The sequence below is a fragment of the Esox lucius genome, chromosome 15 (genome assembly GCF_011004845.1).
Source record: "Esox lucius isolate fEsoLuc1 chromosome 15, fEsoLuc1.pri, whole genome shotgun sequence".
NCBI lineage: Eukaryota > Metazoa > Chordata > Actinopteri > Esociformes > Esocidae > Esox > Esox lucius.
This window is the reverse complement of record NC_047583.1, coordinates 10451676-10467946: the sequence shown is the minus strand read 5'-3', so window position 1 is coordinate 10467946 and position 16271 is coordinate 10451676. Positions and strand designations below refer to the sequence as shown.

Below are 16271 nucleotides of genomic sequence, written 5' to 3'. Positions count from 1 at the left end.
TTCATTAAAACCTAAGTCCATCATGTCTCCTATGTGGAACATGCCATGGCCTTACCACATCATCCTGCAGCAGCTGCCCTGCCACTAAATATCATTCCAATCAATGCTTTAATAGATTAAAGACACTAAACCCTTTCCGCTTGGCACAGAGAAGGGGCAGTAACGTGATTGATTAGGTGCATGTGTGTTTTCGGGGTGTGTGTCTTTGTGTGTGTCTGTGCTTAAGGAGAGTTATTTCATTACTTCTAAAGTTAGACTCATCCAAAATGTGTCCATTAACGTTGTCATTAAATCTTAAAGAAGCTCATCCAGTTAAATAGTCATAATGAAATGTATTATTTGGCAGCTCTTTCGGTTTCAATACCATTCGGAATGTAACACTTTATTCAGTGTTACAACATCCGCTTAGGCCTTACATATTGTTTGTTTGTTGGGACCGGTACTCAGCTGACGGAGCACACATGAACCTGGGAGGATTCACATATTGAAAAGCATTGTAAACACTGACTGGTACATACTGCTGCATCTTGTTGGAAAACTAAAGTGATATAGTGATATGAATTTTATGACAGACAATACGAAGTATAAAACAATTGAAATCGGAGGCAAACTTAAGATTCTACATGTGAAACCAATGGGGTAGGCATTCTTCAGACAAATATGTTTTGATAATCAGTGAATAGGAACAGGTTAAGGTGTACAGAACACCCTGTTAATGAAAGTACATCTCAGACATAAAGACAGACAAGACAAGATGTGTTCCAGCCTCTGAGCTGTCTATCTGAACTGTGGCACATCTGTTTCCATATCTGCGATTGGGTTTGTTTTTTTAGACTTCTTCAAAAGCACTACTATAGACACTGCACAAGTACTCTGGTTTGAAAAGCTGTCTACTGATAACAAAGTCCTTGATTCGAGTGGACACAGGCAGCACAGCCGTCGCACTACTTCAGTGTCCAGTCCGGCCATTGACAGCCAATGTGAGTAACAGCTCCAGTCACAGCAGCTCTCTGGAGAGGAATCTGCTCACACTGCAGTCAGCTGGTGTCACACTGCAGTCAGCTGGTGTCACACTGCAGCCAAACAGGCTCTTATGAACAGGAGGACAGTAAGTCCAGAGAGATCTCTGTAAAAGGCATTTAGGAGATTGCTAAATATGCTTTTGTTAAAGTGATATGATGCGTGTCTGTGAAGGCTTGTCACCCGTGATGGAACATCTCTTCTTACATTGTGGACAGCACTCGATATCAGACAAATGCAGCTCTGGCTGTACCGGACTCGCTTCGGGCTGCTGGGGAAACTCACTGGCCTGGACGTTGCTGATCAACTGATCACACCCTGATCACCACCTACATAAGAATGCTGCTATTTTTTAAGACATTCTCAACTTCACACTTACACTGTTTAACAACCAACTGTTGACATTCTCACTTGCAGTGTACATAGCTCCCACATTGTCTGTGATAGAGATATCTTGTCATAATAGTCTACATGTTAACTGTGACAGAAATGACCTATTTCCAAAGATCTTTCACAACGCTCACACTTTGACAGTCGAACAGTGAGTTAGATGAATTTACGAGTCGTGGCATAAGCCATACTGTTATTCCCTGTTACATTTTTCTGCATGCCAAACTTGCATTACATTGTCAATGTGGAGAGTCTGGAGGGATGTGCTAATCTTGGAAGTGGGATACCCATTTGACTGTACGAAGCAGACTTTTGAAGAAAATCATCTTAAAAAACAGCTCCTCATCACTCTTGGAAAGCCTGGGATTTGGATCCAAGCTGGGCGTCTTGATATTTGGCAGTCTGGGTCACAGACACCAGCATACAGTCTGAGGCCTCTAACACGCTGTACTGTCTAAGAGTAAAGAGAGAGACAGCTGGCTAAATATTGCTTCAATTTGGCATATCCATTTGCTTGTTGGGACAACACGCTTTCTAAACCCTTGAGTATCCATGCATCGAACAACACAGAAATTGTTCAAACAAAGCACTGTATTTTAAATGTATGGGCGCCTGTGTGTCATCCCTGGGAACACACCTGAGCCACAGGCGTGTGATAGCGCCATCAGCATGCATTGCATCAACCTGTGCATTGGCTACTTACTACCCGGCCTGTAGGTATTAACGTCGACACATGCTACACCGTGATCTCCTGCTGCTCCATGAAGCCTTAATGACTTTTCCTTGAATTTCCCAGCATGCTTCTGGCACAGCCGTCACGCATAAACTCATCGTGGCGGGACACCCGGAGAGTCCAGAGGACTCTGCCCAGGAGATGTTTGTGAGTCCCACTCCCACATGACTAAGACAGGGACATTTTGGTGCCTGTAGAATTCATTTAAAAAAATCAGAATATTTTACTGGATGTAGCAATTAACTGAAAGCCAATCTCTACTGTAAGCAATTCTCCTGTCAGGGTCATTTGTAGCTCTCTAGATGTGCAGTTCTTATGCACCAATCATTACTGTGACCAGAGCTGTCCCCTAGCCATGTCAATTGACCCAGGAACATTTCTGGTCTCTGTTATAGATAAACTCACAGCCAGCCTTAATTATTAACCGGTATGAACAATAGAGCCTGATCTAAAATTGAGGCACAGATTCTTACCTATCCTAACCTACAGGCCTGCGCCTCCTGTCCTCTGTCCTCCTCTCTCTTCTGTGCCCTGCCATCCCCTGGTCACATTGCCTATGCTGCCCTCAGACCACATGTCTGCCTTGGGCTAATGAATACATCCACACACTGACCCTCCACCTCTGACCTCTCCCAGTGGGCCTTGTATAGAATCTAGCAGAGGTCAGAGCCATCTGTCACTGCTACTCTACATTATACTTTCTTGCTCTATGTGTCTCTCTTTCTCTCTCTCTACTCTCATAGAGAAGAAACAGAACAGCAATCTCTGGAGGTAACAGTTCAATGCCTAGGGCAAAGAGTAGACTAGGGTCACAGTTCCTTCGTGAACTGAGGAGAGGGGAAGAGTTGCTCCTATTGTTAGCTAGAGTTTAATAGACAAATGGAAAGCCAGCCATTTATCAGACCCTCAAAATATTTGATATTGGAAATTATTAAATACAAAAATACAGATTTTGCTGAGGCATTTTTTTTTTACTTGTTGCTTTAGTGAACCATATTATAAGACTAATGTGAAGTGATTGACTGTAACTGTGAGCACTAGAGCATTGGTCAATTTGTGCAGTTCAGTGATTGGACACAACCTTGGGAATTGTTGATTTAGCAACAAAGTCCTGGTGGGACTGACCATTTTTTTTTTAAACACACTGGCTGATACTATTTTATATCAAAGTTGAATTCCAGTCACATGATCGCCCCATTGAAATTGCCATGCATCACCAAAAACACACGGTTCTCTAAAAGTGATCTAATCTTGTCTAAAAGTGACCTCACCCTGTCTCAGAAATATCAAATTGTTTGGAGGGGGATTAACCTATTGAAAATGTATTTTTCAACAGAACAGAATTGATTGTGTCTCTTTTTTGTCTTCGTCTCAATGACTGGTTTGCACCGAGGGACTTTTCAGCTGGTAGGAGATTTCAGTTGGATGATCGTGTGATGAGTTTCTCTTTAAGCAGTATTCCCTGTCAAAAGCGGTGTCTTTCTTCCCTGGCTGCTCTTGAGATCTTGACACAGCCAGATAACTCTTGTTTTATAGCCGTTTGAAGTTTTTGTCTCAAATGACACCATATTCCCCAGACAGTGCCCTCTTTTAAGCAACTACTGGATGCAGAAGTCTCTCTATATCACATTGTTCCACACCAGACTGGTCTCAGTGACCTCGTGGTCATTCGTTTTTTGAGCCAGGACCCTGTACCGCAGCCTGACAGTGATTTAGATACTGCCAACAGAGGGAACAACTGCAGTTTGAATCCCGTAGCCGTGCTGCATTACAAATTGACTTAGTGATGGAAAAATACTGCATCATGTCATAGCTCCTAACCACTAAACTAGGGAAAGGAAGCAAGCATTTGGAGGCTGTGAGTTGAATAATAAGATCATAATAAGATGGGGGGGGGGGGGACGACGACGACGACGATGACGACGAATAATACAGTGGACTCTGTGCTTCCACTCTGGTTTTCAGTGCCACACACTGAACTGACACTCGGAACAGGCAGTGTTGTGTCGGCCCAGGACGTTGTCACTTACGCCACTGAGCCTGAGCACAGAATTAGTACAGAATTAGTCATGAGGTTTTTATTCCCATAGCATGGTCTCCACTAACGTGTTATGTACCTGCCCTGCTTATAGTGTTGCCCCTAAGGCACTAGATGAGCAAAACATGATTTCCCTAATGAGATATTATATCAATAAAATCAGAGCCCTACTATTACAGAGCGCTACGTTACGGTGACATTTGTCTGTATGGATTTGAAAAGACATCCGGTGCGTGTTCTCCACTTGAAGCTTGCGGTGATGACGGTTTATTGAAATGCCCTTCAGGGCACTGCAGCGAGCTCCCGCCCACACAGACACGGACAAACACCTCAGACGTACTTTCCTCTCAATAGGAGGTGAACCCTTTTCATAAACACACACACACGTATATTTAGCGTGCACACGTATACTAATTTCTAGCGCGCACACTCTTTTCTTTTCTTCTTTCCTATGTGTCTTCCTCCTCTTTTCACACACCCACACATCACCCACGCACAGCCAGTTGGAACTAGTGAGTCCCAAGAATTGCTGTGGGCTTGACGTGGTACTGTATGCAGAGAAATGCAAGAATCGCCACCGATAATACTGTCTGACGACATCTCCATGGCAACAGGGGTAGCGAAGCCCCTCAACGCAGCATCGATGAAATTAGGAATTTAAACCTCAGCATAAAATAAAGACAAAAACACTGCCGGATTTTTCATATAAAAGACAAACCGAATGTATCGCTTCTTATTTTCACTCCAAGTTTCTAAAGAAGGAAATACCCTACTTCCTTATATTCATGATACAAACATGTCTTCAGCTCTACACTTCAGATGCAAAGATGATAACATGTTCTCCCCTTGTGTTCAGCCTGCAGTATTTGCTTACATTAATGGGCCACTCTCAAGAAACTCACATCAGATTTTACATCATGATTTGGTAACTCATGTTGCTCCAGACGTGTTTAAAAATGGTTTCATTAGAATTCCCCCAATGCTCATAACAATACATGTTACATTAGCTCATTCTAATTAGGCATACATAACATCATGATGATAATAAATGATGACGTTTTCTCTCCTAGGGCATTTGTTGCTTGTTGGGTAGGCCTCTTCTCTGCTCTGTAAGTCAAGCTTTGCATGTGTGCATTTATTCACATGCATGTGCACACGTGCATGTGTGCTCCTGTTTCTGTTTGTCTCATCAGTGATTGATGCTAGTTGAACTGTGTCAATCTGGCTTGTTAAACTGTGCAAATCAACATGAGAGCTGGGACCTTCAGGTCGTCTCAGCAAACACAGCAAATCATCCTTCTGCCGCCTCATCCCAGAGTACAGTACAGCATGACTGAATGAGGGCGGCAATGCTAACAGTGCTAATTCAACTACTACTCAACCAGCTGTAATCCAGGCACCTACCAAACCAAGTGTGAAATGATGTGAGTGCAGACTTTTTAATCACGTCACCAACGATGCTTCAGACTTTCATTCTAAGCAATGCAATGATCTAACGTCTAATGGCCTGGCTTCCACTGAAATGGATCATTTTAATGAGCCAGTATACTGTGGTACACTCTAAAAAAGAAATGTTCCCCGGAGCATCATTTAAGGGTTCTTTATATGTAAACTTTGTAAACCCCTATACATTATTTTAATAATAACCTTCAGAGGAATCATCTCCCATTATAATAATAATAACAGTAATAACCTTCTGAAGTACCATCACCTATAATAATAATAAACTTCTGAAGAACCATCACCTCTAATAATAATGATAATAATAATAACCTTCTGAAGAACCATCACCTATAATAATAATAATAACCTTCTGAAGAACCATCTTCCATTATAATTTGAAGAAACTTTTGAAGAACCATCCCACATTTACATATTGATAACCTTTTGAAGAACCATCTCCTATTATAATAATAATAATCTTTTGAAGAACCATCACCTATAATAATAATAAACTTCTGAAGAACCATCACCTATAATAATAATAATAATAACCTTCTGAAGAACCATCACCTATAATAATAATAATAATAATAATACAATTCTGAAGAACCATCTTCCATTATAATTTGAAGAAACTTTTGATGAACCATCCCACATTTACATATTGATAACCTTTTGAAGAACCATCTCCTATTATAATAATAATAAACTTCTGAAGAACCATCACCTATAATAATAATACACTTCTGAAGAACCATCACCTATAATAATAATGATAATTATAATAACCTTCTGAAGAACCATCACCTATAATAATAATAATAATAATAATAATAACATTCTGAAGAACCATCTTCCATTATAATTTGAAGAAACTTTTGATGAACCATCCAACATTCACATATTGATAACCTTTTGAAGAACCATCTTCTATTATAATTTGAAGAAACTTTTGAAGAACCATGTCCTATTATAATAATAATACACTTTTGAAGAACCATCTCATATAATAATAATAATAACCTTTTGAAGAACCATCTCCTATTATAATAATATTAATAAATCTGCATAATAATGAGACAAATTGCACAATAATGTAGGCTTTATTATGTCTTTATTATGATTTTAGTGGCAAAGTAGAAATAATAATACTTAAAAACAAGGTAATCCCAAGCTCCCAGCACTGCTTCAAGTCCAAATGGTAAATCCTCTGAAGTGTAGATTAATAGTGTAGATGAATGGTGTAGATGAATGGTGTAGATGAATGGTGTAGATTAATGTTATAGATGAACGGTGTAGATGTATGGTGTAGATTAATGGTATAGATGAACGGTGTAGATTAATGGTATAGATGAACGGTGTAGATGAATGGTGTAGATGAATGGTGTAGATGAATGGTGTAGATGAATGGTGTAGATGAATGGCGTAGATGAATAGCGTAGATGAATAGCGTAGATGAATAGCGTAGATGAATGTGTAGCTATACCCAGATTGATCTTGCATGTGCAGTAGGACATGGTGATCAAATATGTTTCCTATTACATTCATCAGAGTAGGGTGGCTACGAATACAGAAAATATATATTTGTACACATAATTAACAGAATGTGCAGTCATTATTAAAACCTTTTTTTCTTTTCAGGTGAACATGAATGTTTCACGGTTTCAGAACACATACCATGTCTATAGACGTCGAAGTCTCTGGGACCTTTTTTGATGAGACGAGTGCAAGGGCCGCTGTGAGCCCTGTAAGGCTTTTAAAAGGTTTATGAAAATTAATTTGAAGATGATACATGCGATCTTTGAGTCAGACCGATTGTACATACCTTGCTGTGTCTCCTCGGTTATATACCTGCCGGCCAAGACAAAGAAACACACGCAATCAAACATGAGGAGTTCAGTCATTTGTGCCTATGCAGCTAGATACCAACATATTCTTACCTCAGGAGATTGATATTCACTGAACTGTGTCCATTTACTCTTTCCGAAGAGGGATAAAAGAAGTGTCAAGAAACACCTATTTGCAGAAATATAAAAAGACAGATTGAATCATCCTGAAACATAGGGTATTAGCCTCTTTAGCTGACATTCCACACTGGATACTCAGTGTCATGTGCCAAGGATGGCAATGACAAGTCTGGAATGAGACTACTCACACTACATAAAACAGTGTACATTCAGATCATGCTAGATAGAAATCTTACTTTGGCAGATCTTTACCTTTATCTTTCAGTGAAGTGCCTACACCTGTAATTAAACTCAAAATACTTTGTGTGGAGTTATGTTCCTGTCAGAACACTAACAGGGTTGAATAATTAATCCGACATGGATGACAATATTACATTATCCATTATGGCGGACCGTATCCACTTTAAACGCACAGTAATTGTATAATTTCAGATCCAAAGTGCTGGGAAAAAAAGAGGAAGAGGAATATAAAAAGGTGCCACTGTCCACATTTTTGAGTTCAGACTACACAACTTGTAATTTAAATAAACTACGCTTACAAGTATAAATATGCTTTCTTTGAACATACCAGACCTTGAGCTGTCGTCTAGGCAATTTATCAGTTTGTCTTGCTGGTCTTTGCTTATGTATCATGTTCTGAGTTACATACATTTCTCCTTGGGAACTGTCAACTGCAATTGTAGCTCAATGATGTCTGACGTCAGTGGAGAAAATGCTGAGACATATTTGTTTCTTGCTGTGTATTGATGTGTAAGTGTGTGTGTGAGTGCACAAGCATATAATAAATGTCCACGCAGTGTAGTGGGAGTACTAAAATTGGGCTAAGAACATTTTTCAATGTTCACATTACAGTAGCCTAGTAGTTTGTGTCTGCAGGGCATTCAAAATGCTGTGTGAGAAATGAGGAACATCACACACACTTATGGTCATGTGTGGTTCAACACAGCTACATCTCCCACAACCAAGGGGCCCCAACAAATGATCCCGCTCAAACACATCAATCACTTCCAACTAACTCAATACGGAAATACACTGTTTACAGATTCAAATCCACAAACGGTACTCAAGTCATCGGTCTTCTCTAAAAATAAAAGTGACAAATAATTTCCTCCTTTCGACAGACGTATCAGTCTGCCTAAAGCGTATAGGTTTATCAGGACATCCTGACAGGTCATTGAAAAGGACAACTCCAATGGAGGTGTTCTGACAGACAATCCATACAATGATATTGTGGGCCGGATAAATATTCATACCTGCAGACTGCTGCTTAGTCCAGCATGGTATAGAGGACTAATAACCTGGCTACATGCACACGCACGCGCACACACACACACACACACACACACACACACACAGCAAGGGGAAATCCCGAGCGCTAGGGGGCTGTGGTGGGCTGGCAACACTTCAAGCCAGAGAAAGGGTCCTTAAACCTGCCTGGCACATACAGCTGGAAAACCTCCTGAGCCAGACCCCCACACTGGGGAGAAGACCGCTGGTCCAGCCACCGAGCTCCCTGCCTCCTTACAGCACTAAATACTAACCTTAACCATTGGGGGGCGAAAGGACCGAACAGTGGGTGGCTCTTGCACTGGATTAGGCAGTTCTACACTGCAGCAGTGTTCTCTGTTCTCTAGACTCCCTGTACTCTGTGCATTATATGGTACCCAGCTGCAGTGGCTCGGCGCTCCAGAAGTGTGATTTATTTTGAGATGGAACAACACAGGGAATTTCAAAATATTCCGAATATGTTGGAGTGGCTGTATGCTACAACTGTAAACACAGGTAAACACACATATGTATATATACAAACACACACACACAAACACACAGGTGTAAAAAAGCATCCACTCCTAGAGATAATTGGGCAGAGAACTGCAATAATCAGGAGCTGATATCATACACTGTGTTTTTAAATGATACGGTGTATGCATTACGATATAGTGTGTCACCATTTCATATATATATTGTGTTTTGATATTGTGATTTTATTTTATTTGACGCTGCAGATATATTGCTCACCTATATGGCTGCTGCAGAAGAACCCAAGAGCCGTGCCATATTAAATGAAATAGTTTTAGTCAGTCATGGGAAAAAAAGCAGAAAAATAAAAGATAGAGGCCAGGCTATAGGAGAAGAAATACTAAAGTTTTGCTGCAGGTGCAGCCAACTAGTCCTGGCAAAGATCTTCAAAAAATCTATTGATGTAATCAAAATAATGATGTCAATAATAATAATTCAACACCATACACCATATTGATTCTTACACACCCATCCCAAAGGGATCCCCACGACACAACCTCTAAACACAAATCATTGACAAACATGCAAAACACGTAACCGCCCACTCACGAGCAGAACACTCCATGAGAAACTGACATCAGCAACCCCCCCCCACACACACACACACACACAAATCTGAGAGAGATATCACCCACTTTGTGAATTAAAATGCCCTCTAACCAGTACTGTCTAACTGTTTTGCCACAGAACTGTAGGCTACATGTGTCTTAGAGATCTCTCTAGGCTCTGAAGCAACCACCCTGCTTCTCCATAATGAACCACCTCTGCAACAATATAGGCACCGATGTTACAATTATGCCACCAAAGACTAGAAGTGTTTTTTAACCACAAGAGTAAAAACAGGTACAACCTTGTGTGCCACTCGTTTATTAGTTCTATCTGAGAATGGAGAGAACTTACCTGACAGTGTGACTAGAGGCAGGACACATCAGAGAGCATGAGCATGTCGTTCACACGGTGACAGGATTACAGTCATGACGCTTCACTCTCACTATGAATCAGGCTCACTTATGTCAGCTCTCTCTTTTCTTTTCCGTCCTTCCTTCCTTCCTCTTCCTGTTTTTCTCGTTTATCCAAACCCTCTGAGGAGAAGCGCAATAACGGGTAATGGGGAAGATGACAGCAAGATGCTCTGCTCTCCAGCGAGACTACTTCTGAGCTTGGCGAGAGCCCCTCACACTGCAGAACAACACAGCACAGCAGAGTGCAGAGGCAGGCAGACAGGCAGGCACTTTCGCTCCCCGTTCACACCGCCTGGTGACACACAAAACCCGGAACTGGAGCCTGCATCCGCACGGATGCTGGACTGGATTATGCGTGAATAACTACATAGAGTCAGTGAAAGACAGACGAAGCTTCTTCTAGAAGAAGTAAAGGTGTATAAAAGTTGTCACAGCAGCACAAACACATATTTCACCATCACCATAACCTCATGGCCAGTATACGTTTCACCAGGGACCCATCTAAAAAAGGTCATCAGAGGCTCAATTAAAGGCTCAATTAACTGAAAATAAAGTAACTACATAATTATTCAGAAACTTTGCTGTGACTCCTCATTGACCCACCACCATCCCAATGATGAAACATGGGGGTGGGAGCATCATGCTATGGGGATGCTTGTCAGTAGCGAAACTGGGAGACCGGCCTGAACTGGGAGAATGGTCAGAACTGAGAGAACGGTCAGAACTGGGAGACCGACCTGGATTGAGGGAAGGATGCATGGAGCAAAATACAAAGAGCTCCGTGAAGAAAACCTGATCCAGAGAGTACAGGACATCAGACTGAAGATGTATCTATTTATTTATGACAGAAAGCACATATCCAAGACAGCACTAGAGTTGCTTTGGGACAAGTCGGTGAATGTCCTTGAGTGAAGTAAAGCTGGGAGAGGCACACCCAAGAACACTGCAACAGGCTTCCAAACAATCACTACTGTAAGTCTGTCTTCTTAATTACATAAATGTTAACACACTACAGCTGACAGAAACACACAACAAGTATACATTGTAATGTGATTGAGGCAGCAGACACAAGGGACATATCAGCGATGGCACACCCTCAGACACTAAAACAGCCGGGAGACAGAGGGTGCAGAGCAGAGGGTGTAGAGGGTGTAGATGGTGTAGAGTGGGCAGAGGGTGTAGAGTGGGGAGAGGGTGTACAGGGTGTAGAGGGTGCAGAGGTGTAGAAGGTGTAGAGGGTGTAGACGGTGCAGAGGGTGCAGAGGGTGTAGAGGTGTAGAGTGTGTAGAGGTGTAGAGTGTGTAGACGGTGAACAGGGTGTACAGGGTGTACAGGTGTAGAGTGTGTGGAGTGTGTAAAGGGTGTACAGGGTATAGACGATGTAGAGGGTATAGAAGGTGCAGAAGGTGCAGAGGTGTAGAGGGTGCAGAGGTGTAGAGGGTGCAGAGGTGTAGAGGGTGCAGAGGTGTAGAAAGTGCAGAGTGTGCAGGGGGTGTGGGGTTTAGACCGCCTTGTCCTGTGTCTCACCTAGTTACAATATATAAACAATAATACAATAAAGTAATTGGCACATGCCTAGTGCTCCATTGACATTCACAGGGATGTAAAAAGTATATATTGTAGGGGAGTGAAAGAGATGTGTTTTGGAGGACTGTGAAAGTGAAACTTTGTCTGGCGTTTTAACTCAGTGGGACATTCTAATTGCAGACCAACAAGGCCATTTGCTTCCTCGCAGGAACAGTTATTAGAGGAGAAGGATCAAAGTTGTCCACTCGGACCGCAAAGGCAACAACCACATGTAAAGAGGGATAAACCAACAACATGGTAAAATGTCACTCATTGGATTAGTTACACTGTTGATTGGTCTTTTCCTGTGTCCCCCATAAAGGAATAGATTCCCCGATATGTTCCTTTATTGTACATATTATGTATAGTTTTCTACAGATAAACGTTTGCCAGATTGCAAGGACTACTTACTGTGAAAGAAGACCAAATGCCTATCCAAGGAGCTAATTGTATTTATGTAAATGTGTGAAAGCTGGTTTCTTTTGTTTTCATGGTTTTAGCCTAGGGGTAAGTGATCCTATTATTGGAGTTTGGGAAGGATCTTTTCCTCTAGGACAAATAGGAACATTTTAGTCCATTTGAGGAAGTTATCATAAACTGATACTCAACGTCCGTCTGCCAACGTGTTTTTTCTTACTGAAAGTGCAGAAAATGCAGTGGTTTTCCTGGGATTTTATCACTTTAACATACTTGCCTCTCATGGAGTGTGTAGCTGTTGCCTGAGCAGGGTGTAGAAGTGTCCTGCCTTGTCGTCCCAAGGTCAGGCAACAGCCCTCTTGACAGGCCTTCAATATTTAACAGTGACAGACAGGATGAAACACTCGTCAGTCCAGATCTGCGACTGGGCCAAGAGACAGCCAGCCAGCCCTACAGCATTTTATTAATGACCCAGAGCACACAGGAGATATGTCCCTATCAGGAGTAATCATAACGCTTTCACGCAGGGGGTGTGGCGGTGTGTTTACAAAGAATACTGATATCCCTTTTGTGTTGCATTCATAAGTAAAAAAGGGACAAGGTGGGAACAAATAATGGGACAGCATGTCGGGAGTGTAAGATTATATCCGGGTCATGACCCGACGTGACTCATAGAGCTGACAGCTAAAACACGTCTAACATGACCCACTCGTTGAGCATACACAACTTTAAGAGCAAAACTATAATTAAGAGCAAAAATATTATACCCACTGGCTCCACTGGAAACCTGAACTGAGAAGTATCAGTGAGGTTACACAGGGGAATTCCTATGCACAGGAGCTACCCTACATGGATGAATCAATTGCGTAGGACCTAGCGAAACGTATTGCCCCTATGTAGCTGTTCAGTGGAGATCCAAAACTCTGACTAAGCTATTTTAATCTAGCAGGGAAAGCTCATTCATCCAGACCTAATGGGCTTTGCTCACAACTTAAAAGACCTTGTTTAATCCTGGGTCTCCCTTTTCCTTTCCTCCTTTTCCTCCTCCTCCGCCCTGTTCCTCCCCTCCCCTACCTCTCACCATCCAGCCTCTCCTCCTGCCGCCTCCCCATCCAATATGTTCCTCTCTTTCTTCACACTCTTCTCCTGCTCTACCGTTCCCTAAACCTCCACAGCCTCTTTCCACCGCATTCCACTCCTACATCCTCTCCTCTTGATCCTCCTTTCATCTCCCTCCCTCCTCCTACCAACCTCCTTCTCTCCTCTCTTCGCCCCCTTCCCCTCCACCTTATTTTGTGCAGTCCTCCACAACCACTTTTTTCTTTTCTAACTCCTCCTCTTTCTCTCTCCTCAGTATTCCGCACCCCACGGATCTATTGCTGCTTGGCTGGTTGCTGCGCTGGCTTTGAGTAAGGAAGAATGGCGACTCCAGCCCAATACTCAGTGCATAACAAATCTAATCTCACACAAATATTCATTTCACGGGTCACACTCCAATACATGACAGTCTGTGCAATAAGAGATGAAGGCATTAGACACTATCCCCCTTCCATTTAAATTCCAAACAGGGGCAAAGGAACCCAACAGAGATATTACTCTGCTGTGTGCAGTTTGTCCTTGTAATGAGATCGCAGTGCCAGTAAATATTCATATGTAATTCTGTCCCCAGTTCCCCTTATCAAGGATTGAAAATGACTGTGGCTGAATGACTTGCTGTGGGACACTTACACCTGTCCTATTAACACGTTGCCAACATTCGAACATGTCATGACACGAAACATCTGTATGCATTAATTATGTAGGCCCATTCAACAAAGACTATGCAACAGTCGCAGAGTTCCTTGAAAATTCTAGCCTGGGCAGTATTGCATTAGCCTGGTACGACCATCCTGGTCTCGCTAGCTCACATTCTGTTTCACTCCACCTATCAGTCTGGATACACGCGCGCTCTTAACGTTTGGTAGGGGACGTGGACAATCGGCGTTGTGAAAAATTCTTCTGCAGGCTACTGGATCACCCTAAACCAGTCAAAACAACGACACCCATGACGCTTTTCCCGAAACCAGTGAGAAGAAGAGTGAAAACATAATTGTTCAGAAAAACCTTGTTAATGTTGCTATTTGCTGTTCTTTCAATGAAGTTACACCCTCTGGTTGTGATATAACTGATGCTAAAGCAACATTAAAGCCAACATCTTAACACCAATATCTACAAACACCAACATCGACAAAACATGGTTGTTCAGTTGTTCGTTTTTTTTTTTATTTCACCTTTATTGTGGTCGTCATCAGCTAAAACCCTCCCACAGATTGTTTGTGAATGCTGATTGGTCCGACCAAAACTTGGACTGAGGAAGACAAAATTCAATTGTTTGTATCCAGACTGATACGTGGAATGAAATAGAATGTGAGCTTGTGAGATCAGGAGGTTCGTATGGGGCTAGTATTGCATTGCACTGCGAGGAAGGAAATGCATGTCCAATCCCATTGACAGCGATTAAAATCATATTGACATATTTTTGTGATGTGCACAAGTTCACATTAGATACCTGCAAAACTGCCCTATAGGCATGGTTGGCTAGCTACTTTTTAAATGTAATCCGTTACAGTTACAAGTTATCTGTCCACATTTGTAATCAGTATCGTAACTTTTTGATTACTCATACTCAGTAACGTAATCAGTAACATTTAATTACTTTTAGATTACTTTCATATTAAGAGGCATTGGAAAACAAATAGGAATAGCCTATAACCAACTGATACCTTTTGCGGGATCAATCAATGTAAGAGTTTAAATAGCTGGCCAAAAACGGAATTCGCATTTAATCTTATGGGTTGTGTAGGTTATACAGTGTGTTTGGAAATGGGTTTCTAATCCATTGCTTTTTACTTCAATATGATTGTGCTACATCTCTACATTACACGCTAAAGGTCTGTCAGAAATTCAGTTATTCCAATTAATCCAATAAACCTTGATCTTCCAGAATCTGACTTTTTATCTGAACGTAACCCACAATCTAATTATGCTTAAGCCTGTTCTGTTATTTGTGTTTTATTCATGTTTTTAATTGTTTCAAAACAAAAATAAATGTAAATTACTCGAAAAGGGTATTGACATGGTTGTATATAAAAGATATCCGTAGCTTTTGGCACATAAACTAAATCTGCAGTAGTCTGATAATTTGCTCCACAACCAACATTGTCAAAATGTTTCAGTAAGCCCCAGCACGCGAATGCTAATCGTGAACACCCGCATAGAAATAAGAAATACTCGCGCTAACGTAACCTGCGATTATTATGGCCACCACTGATGGATTTTCAGAACGCAAATGAAAGAAATGAGCTGTTATTATAAACCTGCACACTTAGCTTAAAGTAAATGACGTCAGCAGCTAATGATAACAATGAACACAATTTTCAGTGATGCAAAGCAAGCAGAATCACATGGTCTACCTGTTTGGCCCAAGTTGATGTGGCCGTATCAAATGCAAATAATCATCCTTTGGCAGAGTGCTTCACAACACACCTTTTCTCCTCAAATGTCGCGGTAAAGTCCATATAATGTTTTATCTTGAAGGCAGCGCCATGTTATAGCTATCTAACAAACAGTTGCCTAATCTATTAAAAAACTATTCTTGTAAAAGTTATTTGGTGCAACTCGTCCTGTCTGTGTTGTTCGGTGCATTTGATAAATTAACCTTGAAACTTGACAAATGTATAACACCAGGTAGGCCTATTGCCTATCACTGTTCTGAGAATTATGCGTCGAGTAGATAACTAAATAACATTTTATATGACTCGGCTGATATTATCGAAGATATACTCTGTTTTTACCAGCCATCTAACCAACCAAAACCAGAGGGATTTAAACTAGCGCTTCCTCCGTCACGCACGTCCACCTTTGCCCGCATGATCACACACACAACTGAGGCACGC

At 41.6% G+C, this 16271-nt stretch overlaps 1 protein-coding gene across 1 annotated transcript in view; it reads right to left on the bottom strand.

Moving 5' to 3' along the window:
• LOC114840944 (disks large-associated protein 2) overlaps positions 1 to 10556 on the bottom strand; it is a gene marked incomplete at its 3' end in the record, with an annotated part of 78969 nt that extends 68413 nt beyond the window's left edge. Inside the window, exon 1 of the mRNA XM_029125532.2 lies at positions 10292 to 10556. The remainder of the gene's footprint in view (positions 1 to 10291) is intronic.
• Between the last annotated feature and the right edge of the window lie 5715 nt (positions 10557 to 16271).